Genomic DNA, 8605 nt, shown 5'->3' with positions numbered 1-8605 from the left:
ACTGAAAAAGGTTCAGTTTCCCAGATTATTGCATAATCCGTCCAGGGGAGGGATGGTATTTATACCCTTTCCCAGCATCCACACAGGTTAGAGTAATAATCATCACTAACATCTAAGGAGCCTTTATTCCATGCCAGGCACTATCACAGTGCTTTTCCCTTCTCATTTTAAGAACATCACAACCCATGTCTTGGGACTTATTATCATTATTATTCCAGGGCTTCCCTGGTGACTCAGTGGTAAAGAACCTGCCTGCTAACGCAGGAGACCCAGGTTCGATCCCTGGGTTGGGAAGATCTTCTGGCATAGGAAATGGCAACTCATTCCAGTATTCTTGCCTGGCGAATCCCATGGACAGAGGAGCCCAGCAGGCTAAGTCCATAGGGTCACAAAGAATCAGATACAACTGAACGACTAAGCACTCACACATCATTATTATTCCATGTTCACAGATAATGGAACTGAGGCCCAAAGAAATTGCATAACTTGCCCCAGATCATGTGCTACTAAGTGTGGAGTCCAGATATGGACCCAGGTATTCCAGCTCCAGAGCCAGTGCTCTTCTGCTCTATTTATACCATAGCTTTCTAACAATGCAACAACACAGGTGATCAGCACATGTTTGGGTAGATGACAGTAGTGACTCTGAGAGAAGGAGAACAAAGGAAGAGATCTGGATTGAAGCTAAACCAAACTGTGCATGACTGCCATGAGCTCACTCTGCACACTCTCCTGGGTGGGCAGCCCAGGACTATCTTGAGGGCTCTGCACCCAAACTCAGCTCTAAGAGGGTGGCAGCTACTGGAAGAGCTGAAAGAAGGCCTGTCTGCAGCCCATAAAGAAGACCTTTCTTCAACCACATCCTGGGCCCTGGGTATGTGCCTACAGCTGGGAACAGCACTCTCTCTGACCCTCCAAGAGCCTTCCCTAAGGCAACAGAGTAGAGAAAATGGCCAGGGCAGTCCCTGCCTCCTCTCCACACCTTCCCAAGATCCTAGAAGAGTACAGGGGCCAGGCATTTCTCAGAGACTGGGGTGAGAATGAAGGGCAGCTGAGAAGGAGAGGTGGGAGGAGGCACCATCAAGCTGGGCTACAAATGATAGCTTTGTTCATTAGACCATTTGGTTTTTCCTTCCTCAATACCTAAATGATTTTGATTTTTTCCTTTCTTTTTCTTTTTTACTTAAAATATTTTTGATTCATAAACTATTTTAATCTCTTCTTTTGTCTAACACTGGCTTCGGGAGCAGGAAATACAGTCTAATTACAGTTTTGACTGCATCCCATGGTATATGAGAAGACTGCACTTCTAGTATCTTTTAATATACTATGTACTTGGCTCCTTTCACAAAAACAGTTATTTAATAGTTTTCAAGCAACTGAATAGCTTTTGATTAGCTTAGAACTCTACACCTCCAAAGTCATTATATGGTGTTGTGTGAATGTCATGGGCAATAAGTCTGATTGCTTTTTTTAACCGATCATATTTTTCAAACAGACCCTAAATATCCTAGCAAAAGATCTCTGTATTCTTGAGAAATATTTATCCTCCAATTTAAAATTTTTTCTGAAACATTTTGTTAAATCAGTCCTAATTAAATGTGGCAAAAAACTGTTTCCTTTATTCTGCTGAAAACTATCATTGCTTTCTTTGTCCTACATATTTTGATAAGAGGCTGCACAGATTCTGTACATGTAACTATTTCTAAGAGTCAGAGAACCTGTACTCAGATCCTGGTTTGTCTTTAAATTTGTTGCATCACATTGGCAGAAATCGCTTCATATTTCTGGACCTAGGTTTTCCTTTTTGCATAACATGGGGAGCTGAATTAAAACTTTCAAAATTATCCTCTGACAATAGCATTCTAGGACAGCTTTCAGTTAGGCTTACATTTACCACCAGGGTCATCATCTCCCTTCCCTTCTGCTCCAAAGTAATCTTTTAAACCAGATTATGAAAGAAGAGAAGACCAACTAGATCCTGAGAATCACCACATTGTTCTTGAAAAAGAATTCTCTCTTCATGCACACACACACACAACACATGACATATACAATGCCTGACTGTGAACTTGTCAATAATCAAATGTAATGGACCAATGAGAAAATTTCAATTCTGGACAACTAGCAAGTATTCGGTAAAGGAATTATTTCTTTTACTTAGGGGAAAATACCAAAAGCCCACATGCCTAGGAGGATCCCAGCAACCCTGTATCTCCCTGGCAATGTTGCCAAAGAGGCTAAGCTTTGGAAAGGATCCAATGGAACAATCAAAGAGAAATTTGAGACTCAGAGGGATTAAACTTAGAATCTTCAACTTCCACAGCCCAGGTGTCACCACAGTATTTAGTCAGATTTGACTCAAGTCACTGCCAGGAAAGACCCAGACACGAGGGTAGCTACAAAGCTCATCAGACATCTTAAAAATCAACTATTTCTTCAAGGACTCAAGATGCTGGAACAAAATAATATGGATTGGCTTCAACTTATAATACCTATCTACTATGAAAATTTACAAGAACCATGGCTAAATGTACATAAAATGTGCAACAAAAATGGGAGTGTTTCCTGGACTGGACTCAATCACACAGGACAAGTCACATAAAGAATGCTGCTAATCCAAAACCTTGACTTCAGGTGCTCTGAGACCTCCAGCATGTTAAATCATGAGTCCTAAAAGCAGTGCTCTGGTTCCCAAGGACTGATAAAAAATTACTGTTGGAATTCAACCACTACGCTGCGAAAGATGGTTCAACGCCCTCTCTTCAGTTTAAATATCCCCTCCAAGTAGGTCCTTACATGTAGCAGAAAGTGACCAGTCTGCTGATCAGGGCAGGGGCTGAGACACACCAGGTGCTTCCCCTGAGCACATCAACAGCTGAATTTAAAATGTGGGAAAAGATACAGAACTGGAGACAAGACAGCCATGACCAGGAGAGAAAGGTTCCCTGGACTGGAACTTTCCCTTGAAAATGTAGGAGACCAAAGGAAAAGACCAACACCACCGAGATTTTACCCACGTCATTCCCCTTTCCTGGACTGAAATTCTGTTTCTTTTCCAAATATGAAAACCCTATTTGGAACACCAGTTTATACTCCGTCTCTCTAAAACTTTCCCAAACCCACCTATTCCCCCAAAACTGCTCAATTCTCCCAACTCAAACATGTCTCGTTTCACTCATCTAACAATAATGCTCATTCTGTCTTCTGGCATGTCACCTTCTTGTTTGAAGACATCATGTCATCATTCCACTATTATTTAGCTTTTCACATACTTGTACCTCAACTCCTAAATTTGATTTTAATCTTCCTTCCTGAAAGTGAAGTCCATAATCATTTTAGCTTTTTTTCTCTAAAGGCAGCTGTTCAATATATTGATGAAGGAAGGAGCAGGGGAAGGCAACACAGTACAGAAATGCTCCCTGGTAGGAAGAGCTGAACCCAGAAAGGGCACCAAAATTCCACTCCAGCTGAGAACCAACAGCTGAACAGGCAGACGCCTGAACACATCTTTTGAAAGCAGGGACGGAAAGGAAGAAAAGACTGAAAGAAAGAGTACTGGGAAGAAAGTGAGGAGGGGAAAGAAAAATAGAGAAAGAAGGATAAAGAGAGGGAAGGGGGAGAGAAGAATGAAAGAACGAAAGGAAAGAAAGATGGACAGAATGATGGAGGAAGGAGCAGGAGGAAGAGGGAGTGTGAAAAAGGGGAAGATAAAGGGATGGAGGACACATCTTACCCTTGAGCTTCCAGGTCCTCCATGTTCATTCTTCTTCCCTCTCTATTTCCAAAATATCTCTTGGGGGCTTACAAGGCACCTAGTTCCAGGCTGCCTGATGCACCTGCATAAAGATGTGTGGTAACCACTTCCAAGGCCAATTTGCTTCACTGGTAAGCAACCACTATCTCCTGTGAGCACAGCACCCCTGGTCTAGGGAAGCAGGTCCCAGAAATGCTGTGTCTCATGCCCCAGGGCTTGGAGCTCTGGAGGATATCTAGGCAAAAGCCTGGGCACTGCTGGCCCTCCACCAGGAATGCGGCAGGAGGCCTTCTCCTCTTATTTGTGGCAAGGCATCACATGATGCATTCAACTCACCAGCTTCCTGGGCAGCCCGTCAGGGAATCAGGGCTCCTGGACTTCACGGAGCGGGGGCAGGGAGTGCCCTGAGGATAACGACTGGCACGCAGCCATGCCTCCCTCCCTGCCAACCCCCAAGGCACTGCCCTCGCCCCTCCTGCACCTGCTTCCTCCAAGCATCCCCAGGAGCTGAGGAGCCAGATGCTCAGTGCAGACTGTGCCCCAGACAACACAATGCACAGCTATTTATGGTAATAAAATGTCCCCAGGTCCACTGCTCCCTTTTCCTCTAAAAGAAACGCTACCATGTCACAAGTTTAATGTAGGTATTTTTTTCAAAGACATTTACCATGAAGAACACATCCGCTGAAGAAACAACGAAGGGGTTCTTGATGGGAAAAGAAAAAGGTCTCAGCCTCAGGGAGGTCTGTAAACTCCCGAAACTGGAGGCAGACTTTTGTGTACAAGGAAGTGTGTTCAATTTTTAGGTGAGAGAATCTATAGCTTTCAGTAGATTCTCCAAGGGAACTGTGACCCAAACAAGAGGAAAACTACCGACATAAACAAGGAGCTTATCAGTGAACGGGAAAGGTTTCGGTTATTTGCCAAAAACAACAGAATTTCATGGAGACACATTTCCTAGAACTAACCAATTTTGCTAAGATGACAATTTAATTTAATTCTAGTTTTTTAAGGAGTCTCCATACTGTCTTCTATAGTGGCTGAAGACATACTGATGGCTAACAAACACATGCAAAGATGCTCAACCTCACTCATTATTAGAGAAATGCAAGACAACTGGATTTTAAAATAAGAGCTTTCTTCCCCTTCCATTCCTCACTCAGAGGCAGTGGTCTTTGGGACTGTTTGTCTGTCCCCATGAGGCCTGCAGCAGATCTGCTGAGGATGGCAAGGGAAGGCCATGGAAACGTGCGCATATGCTTCATTAAGCGCACGACTACTGGCTCATCACTGCTCTGGATGAAATTCCAAATGAGCAAACCTTGAAAATACTTTGCCTTCTGTCCATCCAATTGCACTCTCCAGAAATAAAAAATGGCGGTTAACGGTTTTAACATACCACATCATTGTCTTGAAACTTAAAATATACTAGAAGAATAACCATGGAGCTATGCGAAATAGTTAAGTAAGCTCTAACACAGCACTGCTGGGGTATGAAGAAGAATCAGGGCAACGTACATACTTGAGCAAGCACTGAAACACAAAATAACAGGAAAATCTGCTTTATCATTTTATTTTTAAAAAGCCATTAGCAGACACTACAGCTATTAATCACTCCTCACATATGGCATGGCTGTCACCTTTATGAATCATGTTTTTATCTTGAAAAGATTGTCCTTTATTACCTTTCCTTTTGCACATTCCTTAGGAGTTGTAAAATAAGAAAACAGGAAAAGCTCTGAGATTCTGAGTGCCAGGATCAACGTTTAAAAATAAAGCAAGCAAGAAAGTGTGTTACAGTTTTAAATTGCGTACAGTTTTGTGAAGCTGACTATTAGCACCTTGATTTCCAAGCTTTAGAAAGCATGCCATCTCTTCTACTGTAGAACTTTGCCTCAACTGCACATGAAATCTTCTAAGCTCTAAGTAGTAAGTAACAGAAATATTCAGATAGCTGTTATTTCAGATGAAGGACTTAAATAACTGATTCAAAGTAATGGGCATGGTATTGCATCAGTATATAATACAATATATCTGAAAAATAAATTTGGTAAATAAAGGCAAATAAACATTCATGGGAAACATGAAGATACACACATAAAGGAAGAAGGGAAGTCTGTGATCAGATACTTACTTTTAAAAACAGAACAACAGAAGCAACCGATATAAATCTAATGACCCCAGAGAATGTGCCTTAATTTTCTCACTTGACCTAATCATGCAATTTCCTGAACTGCAACTTTAGCCACACTTCAGCAGATCAATCCCTCTACCTCCAGTCCTAAGATTTAAAAAAATTCAGAAGTTCTAAGAACTACAAGCTCTCAAAAATTAAAAATCTAGAATGAACAAATTCTGCTTCAGGCAATCTGTCGCTGCAACATGCCTCCTAGCCACGGAGCTTAAAGGTGTGAGAGTCCGACACAGCACAAACTGTACAGTGCTCCATGCTGGTCCTGTCCTTTCTACCCTTCTTCTCCCAAAGGGTCCTGCACATGAAAGCCTTCCTCAGCCCTGGGCTGCTCACATCCTGCTTGACCTTACCCTTCAGACCTGCCACAGTGAGTAAGTGTGGGATGGGAGGAGGCAGGGCCACTCAGCTGAACCCCAGTGCTCTGAGGGCTGCAATTCCTGAAAGGAAAACCAAGGTGCAGCCTGGATGCAGATGCAAAGGCTGAGGCTCTGCTTATGTATCAGCAGAGGCAGCCTGTCACCCTCCCAAATGAATGAATGAATAAATGATGACCCCACAGTCAACTCTGTGGAGCTAAGCAGATGGAAACTCTGGCTATCTCCTCGGGAAAGGGGACCATAGGAACTCCAAGTCCTAAAGGAAGGACAGCATAAGCTTTGAATCTGTAGTCTGTTGCCAGATCACAAGATGGAGCGTGAGCCTTTCTCCCCCATAGCACAGCTCATGTTTCTCCCTGAGTGGAAGACTAATGCCATCACCTCTCCTTCCCTCCATCCCCTACCACATCATCCACCTACCACTCACCACCCTTTGGACTGTGATTTGGGACATCTGGCACATACCCAAGGTCACACCACGAGCTGCAGAACACAAACAATGATCCACAAAGCAACTCGAAACAGCCATTAAGCATAATTTGGATGCTCTCACCCTTAACCCTCCTTGTTTCTCTCCATATAAGACATTCGATACACAGTAGCAGCAGATGGTCATGCTTTTTGACATTGCCTAATAACTCTGGCTCATGCTGAATGAACATGACTGATGAGGATTCAAGAGGCTGTAGCTGTCACTCTGCAGACTAGAGTGCAAAGCATAAATGTTCATCTCCTCTAATATTTTAAGTTTCCACCTAAGTAACCACATTGCATGCTATGTGCTCAATCACTTCAGTCTTGTCTGACTCTTTACAACCCTAAGGACTGTAGCCCACCAGGGCGCCTCTGTCCATGGTATTCTCCCAACAAGAATACTGAAGTAGGGTGCCATTTCCTACTCCAGGGTATCTTCTTGACCCAGGGATCAAACCCAAGTCTCTTAAGTCTCCTGCATTGGTAGGCAAGTTATTTACCACTAGTGTCACCTAGGAAACCCAAGTAACCACAATGCATCTCGCTAAATAAATGTTGTGTCTTCTCCCCAGCTTAGGGAAGACAATGTTCCCATGATGTCAGGTGGATTTCCATTATTCCATCCTCATAGATAATAACTCCATCCCTTCCTGCAAGTGTTCACTGGGTAGAAACTGAGGCTAATTGTTGGCAAGGTAGACACACAGCAGACATGGAGGGTCAGTGAGCAGGTCTGGTTTTCCCTGAGCCCCATCCCTGGACAGGGAGGGCTAGTGAGGAGCAGAGGCCCAGCTACCTTTCATGGCTGTGCCTGCTTTATTCTTATCTTTTTATTTTTTTTGTCCATATGGCTTGCAGGATCTTAGTTCCCCAACCAGGGATTAAACTCATGCCCTTGGAAATCCTAATCATTGGACAAGACAGGCAATTCCTTATGCTTGCTTTAGAAAATAGAGGTTCTAGAAAATGGACCTAACAATCTACAAAACCAACAGGGTTCATCACTGAGACCTGCTCACATGAGCCCATGGACTCAAAAACAGAATTCTGGGCAAAAAGCTCACGATTTACAAACAGCAAAAGAAACGTAGCTAAAAGGATTCGCAGGAGATGGCCTCTCAGGGGATGTAACATAATCCCCCGTTTGATGTGACAGTGAAAAGGAGATTCAACTTGCCTCATGCCTTGGATCTTCCTACAATTACCTCTTTCCAGGAAAATATTTCCTCTAAAATGTTACAGTCACCAGGCAAAACATGCGCTCTGCAGAAATGCCATGTGAAGGACTCCATGTTACCTCAGGTCGACCAACAGAGATGCTTGGTGTCAAAATTCAGCCTTTAAGGAAGATGATGAATGATCATCCAGCGTCACTCATTTTTTTCATTTACTTTGATTTGTCTATGGAACATGCACGTGTGACACAAAATACCTGGATAAACATTTTAAAAGTTTCCCCATGAACCAGTGATCCACATGTTTGGTGTCCAGAAGACCACAGTCAGATGACTGGAGGTTTCTCTTTCTTTCTTATCCTAGGGTCTGCTACATTTAAATAACTGCACAGATCTTGCTGGAGAAGCCCCCCTCCCCTGCCACCAGTTCATTAGTTTCTATAAAAATAACAGGAGACCTGATCTCATTGGTCATCCACCAAGAATTACACTGAATTATGGCAGCTCTGATTTGGTAATTTTACTCAGTAAAACTTAACAAGGCCATAAAACATTCAGAGTCAGGCAGAGCATTCGTATCTGAACAACCACAGACCGTTACACACAGACTGTAAGTATCTACTAGGCC

At 43.1% G+C, this 8605-nt stretch overlaps 1 non-coding gene across 1 annotated transcript; it reads left to right on the top strand.

Annotated features, from left to right (window-relative positions):
* Positions 1–222: 222 nt before the first annotated feature.
* Positions 223–294, top strand: TRNAS-GCU (transfer RNA serine (anticodon GCU)). The gene has a single exon. It is a non-coding gene; the product is annotated as a tRNA-Ser (tRNA).
* The last annotated feature ends 8311 nt before the right edge of the window (positions 295–8605 follow it).

This window comes from Capricornis sumatraensis, chromosome 1 (genome assembly GCF_032405125.1).
Source record: "Capricornis sumatraensis isolate serow.1 chromosome 1, serow.2, whole genome shotgun sequence".
Lineage (NCBI taxonomy): Eukaryota > Metazoa > Chordata > Mammalia > Artiodactyla > Bovidae > Capricornis > Capricornis sumatraensis.
This window is presented reverse-complemented; position numbering and strand designations above follow the sequence as displayed.